Source organism: Vipera ursinii, assembly GCF_947247035.1.
Source record: "Vipera ursinii genome assembly, chromosome: 3".
Classification (NCBI taxonomy): Eukaryota; Metazoa; Chordata; class Lepidosauria; order Squamata; family Viperidae; genus Vipera; species Vipera ursinii.
In genome coordinates, this window is record NC_139516.1 from 120,473,743 (window position 1) to 120,479,742 (window position 6,000).

Sequence of the window (6,000 nt, forward strand, 5' to 3'; positions counted from 1 at the left end):
ACACAGTAGCATGCAACCATGGTTACAGTTATTGGGACAAATATTTGGCTGTAAAAATTAAGGCCACCAGATCTAAGCTGCAAAAACCCACACGATCGCTACTACTATGATTTAATGGTTATCCAGATTTTTGCAGCCCAGATCAGCTGCCTCCTTCATATTTCACCACCATTGCTAACACAAGGCTTTAATTTTATTGCAACTGTATATCAAGAGCCTAATGATTGTGCTCTTATAGAAATTTAGTAAATGCTTCCTCCTGCATAGAGAAAACTAGAGAAAACTGGCAAGGGGAAGCTAGTTTATTTGCTACTCATATATGATGGGTAAAATGATTTCTTACTTGTATCTGTAATAGCTTGAGGATGGGCACTGATATATAGATATTGCACTGTCTGGTTGGCTGGAGGAAGAGCATTTCCCAAAATACGGTGTTCCATGGCTATTCTATGCTTCAAGACTGACAAGCAAGCAATTGCAGGCCTCATTCAAACTGGTTTATAAAGGATTGGTAAATAGGAAAAATGTACAAGTAAATTTAGAAAACGTATCTTGTAAAATCTAATGTCTGGATAACAAGACAAATGGTTCCACACCACATATAGCTAGGCATCAAAGCACTTAGGACATTAAAATTTAAAACAAATATTTGGAGCTTGGAAACCATTTTTTATCAGCGCATATTTTTCAGTAGTAGAGCCTGTTTGGTGTAATAGTTAAGGCATCAGATGAGAAGCTGGGAGGGTGTGGGCTCTTGGGCACAAAGCCAGCTGGGTGACCTTGGGCCAGTCACTCTCTCGGCTCTAGGAAAGAGGCAATGGCAGACCACTTCTGAACAACCTTGCCAAGGAAATTGTAGTGACTCATCCAGGAAGTCTCTGAGAAAAAATCTTTCGGTATAACTTTGATGTAGTATTAATACTGTCACATTTTGTACCACCTAATCTTCTGTGTATTCTCCTGAGGTAGCCTGAAATACAGAGTGTTGCAACAAGTTTCATTTCTGCTTCTTATAATGTGTTATTTAGATTTGCACTTAATCAGTAGATATGACTTGTCGTGATTTTAGAAATAGTTTTAAATAGTTTTAATAACAGCATGTCTGCTATAGCAAAATGAACAAAACTTCTGACTTTTGGGGCTTCCTGTATCTTAAATTAACAGTATTTTACATGTAATTATTGCCCTTTTTCCTCATGATTAAGGAAATATTTCTAATACATATTCTGCTGAAGAAATATTAATGTCTTTCAATTACAGCACTGAGGGAAAATATTGAGAATATCTTGGACCTCAAGAACAAATTGCCACTAGATGAAATAAAATCTGAACCCCCTCCCCCCCGAAGAACTAATAACAAAACTAATATCTTAAAATTTTGGACACATAATGCAAAGATGAAAGTCACTTGTTAAAAAAAAAAAGAAGAGAATTGGAAAAGAGGCCAAAGGAGACAATGAGGTAATAATGCAAAAAGCATGAACATACAAGACCTCGAAGAAGCAGTTACTGACAGATAATCCTGACAAAATTTTATCCTGTGGGCCATGAAGAACCAGAAGTAGCCAAACAATTGAGCAACCATCATTCCAGCAAAATATTGGACTATTTTTGCTGGCTAGAAATGTGAAGAAAAATGAAATAAGTAATGAAAGCCCCCTACTTTACAGGAATAGAAAATCACAGTAAGAGTCAGTTAAGAGACTGTACTCACAGAAAAAATTAACAAGCAATTTATTAGCAATCTTGCTCTCTTGCTCACCCAGAAACAATAAAAAGGGTATAATACATAAGTAGGGAAGTTTTAATTAAAGTTGGAAGGAAATCTTTAGTAAATGATCTAATATTTGAGCAAATTGTAGGGAAGAATCCTGGTTATGCAAAAAAGTCATTACTAGAAGCTGCAATGGTATATTAGATACTGAACAAAACTTAATTTCACCTGTAAATGTTTGCAGAAGGTAAAACTTCATTTCAAGAGATTTTGTGTGGAAGCATGCAAGATAAAGGTAATGAGTTTAGAGCAGAGATTCTTAAGCTTTTTGTGGCATGGACAAAAGAATATAGATGTAAACTGTATTATCAAGAACAAATATACTCAGATGCAGTTACTGTATAAGAATATTTTAAAAGAAGATATATGTAATACAGTAAGACAAGAGCCAGTTGGGTGCATGGTTAAGGCACCAAGCTAGAAATCAAAATTCTGTGAGTTCTAGAGCTGCTTTAGATATGAACCCAGCTCAGTGACCTTGGGCCAGTCTTTCTCAATGGTAAATGGCAATGGTAAATCACTTCCAAAAATCTTCAAATAAACCTGCAGGTTCTAGTCCAGGCAGTCACCAGGAGTCAACAGTGACTTGATGGAAATAACAACAACAGCAACAACAACAACAACAGTAGTAGTAGTAGTAGTAATAGTAACAACAGTAGTAGTAGTAACAGTAGTAACAACAGTAGTAGTAGTAATAATAGTAACAACAACAACCTGTGTCTGGGCCTGGACGGCTATTGGGTGCAGTCCCTATGGTTATGGGATTACTGGCCTTCAGATCAGTAGTGGCTTAGCCACCGTGAACCAACACAGGCACCTCCCATCACCAATGATGAGAAGAAATTTTAAAAATCCCATATTGGATTGGTTGTCACCCGGGTCAACAAGGACCGTGTCAGATGCTATGGCTCCTGGACCTCTACTGGAAAATGGGCCACAGGGTTCAGTTGTTACTGCTGGGGAACCAGAGCGTACAACTGTAAAGCGACTGGAACAAAAGCATAAAACGTGGACAACCGAAGAAAATCGAGAAATCATCCAATGCTACTACCAGGCAGAACCGACAGCCAGGGGATTTCAAAAAAGAATGATGCAACTGTGGAAGGAAAAACGTCCAGAAAGTAACGCAACTGAACAACGATTAAGGGATCAAAGACGTTACATCATCTGTAATAAAGTTTTTACAGATGTGGAAATGTAATATCTAGAAACATTGGCTAAAAAGAAAACAACAAGTAATGATGACAAACAGGCTGAAAAAATTGTTCCAACACCTGAACAAACTGACAACAAATGATGAAGATTTCCCTGTGCAACAACTCAAAAGTGTAGAGCTAAGTGATCTAGCGAAAATGCTGAAAGAAAAGATTGAAAACCACATCAAAGAAAATACAGAAAGAAAAAGACTGCCTGCCATTCGTGAAGTGCATAGCAAACGAGTGAAAGATCTACTAAATGCTGTGCACAACATCTTAACTTCCATCCCATCCAGCACACTGTATGAAACAAACCAACTAATGTACAGCACAGAATTACGTTATAAAATGCCAAAAAAGAAACCCACTAGAACACCAAAGTGGAAAATTCAACTGGAAAATAAAACAAAAAAGCTACAAGGACATGTTAGCAAATTGAAATACTTGAAAGAAGGAAAACTAAATAACGAAAAACTGAAAAATAGTTTATACAAAAAATATAACCTGGAGGAAGAAACAATAATGGAAATCTTGGAAAAACTAAAACAGCATGTAATAGCAACAGCAAAGAAAATTCAAAGATACGAAGGACGAATATCGTGAAAATGTCCAGTTCAGAAGAAACAAGCACCTCTGCTATTGGTCACTTGATGAAAATCAAGTCCAAACTACTCTTTTCCCATGTAAAGAAAAAACTTAAAACTTTTGGAAAGAACTGTGGGAAAACCCAATGGAACATAATAAAACTGCCTCCCAGATCAAAGATATCCAAAAACAAGCAGCACAAAGCAAATGGAGAATGTTGTAATAACCACCAATATGTTGTAAAACAAGTAAAGAAGGTGAAGAACTGGAGTGCACCTGGCCTGGAAGAGCTGCATGGATACTGGTTGAAACACCTCACCAGCCTCCATCACCACATGGCCACTCAGTTTAATGAAATGCTTCAAAATGCCACAAGTGAAGAATGGTTAACAGCTGGTTGAACATACTTGATAATGAAGGACCCAGAAAAAAGCACAGGACCATGCAACTACCGCCCAATTATTTGTCTGCCAACAACGTTCAAACTTTTTACAAGAATACTGGCAAATTCAGTATTCAATCATCTGATGGAAAACAGTTTGTATCTGGTAGAACAAAAAGGAAATTATAAAAAATCAAGAGGAACAAAAGATCAGCTGCTCATTGACAAAATGGTACTCAAAAATGCAAAACGACGGAAAACGAACTTAAATATGGCGTGGATTGATTACAAGAAGGCATTCGACTCATTACCCCACAGCTGTATTAATTGGTGAAATCAACATCAGATGAGGAATCTTCCAAGGGGACTCACTTTCACCACCACTGTTCAACATCGCATTAATTCCATTGGTAATAATCTTATGAAACACAAAACTGGGATACCATATCTCAAGCCAGCATGGTAAGATAAACCACCTACTATACATGGATGACTTAAAACTGTATGTGGAAAGCCACACTGAACTTGAATCAATACTCAAGGCAGTTCAACTGTTTAGCAGCGACAACAGAATGAATTTTTGACTTGGAAAATGTGCTATATTATCCATGCAATGAGGAAAAATGGGAAAAATAAAAGGAATAGGACTGGGAAATGGAAATATTGTGAAAGCACTAGCAAAGGATGACAGTTACAAATACCTAGGCTTATTGGATGCAGATAACATCCTGAATGGAAAAGTCAAAGAGTCAATGCAAAAGGAATACATCAGGAGAGTCCACAAAATATTAAAATCAAAGCTGAATGCTGGAAACATAACTAAAGCCATTAATACATGGGCAGTCCCAGTAATACACTACCTAGCTGGAATTATCAACTGGACTTTGGCTGAACTGGAAAACCTAGACCGGAAAACACATAAACTTTTGAATATGCACCACGCTCTACATCCTCAAAGTGACATCGACAGGTTGTACCTGCCAAGAAAAATAGGGGGTGGAAGGCTATTGTAAATCCACCAAATTGTATAAGAAGAAAAATGAAGTTTAAATGACTATGTGAATCAAAGTACAGAAAAATTGCTGCAGGCTGTGAAAACAGAGAGCATTATAAAAATAACAAAAACAAAGGCAGAATATAAGAAAAAACGGCTGGATGACAGATTAAATAGATGGAAAACCAAAGCTGTGCATGGACAGCATTTGAAAAACATTGAAGGAAAATGTGATAACAACTTGACATGGGCATGGCTTAAGATGGGAACCATCAAGAAAGAAATGGTAGGCTTAATACTGGCTGCTCAAGAACAAGCACTACAAACTAATGCCATGAAAGCGAAGATACGGAAATCCACTGACAATCCAAATTGCCAACTTTGCAACAACAAAGTTGAAACTGTTTCACATCTAATATGTGAGTGCAGCAGAACCGCACAAACTTATTACAAAGCTAGACATGACCGAGTTGCTAAATTAATCCACTGGGCATTGTGTAAAAAATACGACTTGCCTGTGTCCAAAAAGTCGTGGGAACATAGGGTGGAAAAAGTTGTCGAGAATGAGAGGGTGAAGATATTGTGGGACTTTCGAATACAGACAGATCACCATTTGGAACACAACACACCAGATATCGCAGTACCGAACCGAAGCATACAGCTGATTGATATCTCTGTACCAGGAGATGCCAGAGTTGAAGAAAAATAGCTGGAGAAAATTACAAAATATCGAGACCTGGCCATCGAAACTGCGCGATTATGGATGAAACGTGTAACAGTGAAACCCATTGTCATCGGGGCACTGGGAACTATGTCCAAAAACTGCAAAATACATCAAGAAACTGCAGCTTCCTGCAGTAACTCTAGCAATGCTACAAAAAACTGCACTACTCGGAACATCCTACATTTTAAGGAGTTACCTGGTTGATACCTAGGATGCTGGCAGCAACCTGTGTCAATCATCAGCTCCAGTCAATTTGAATGTTCAGTTGACTGAGGTTCATATTTAATGAATAAAAGATAATAATAATAATAATAATAATAATAGTAATAATAATAATAATAATAA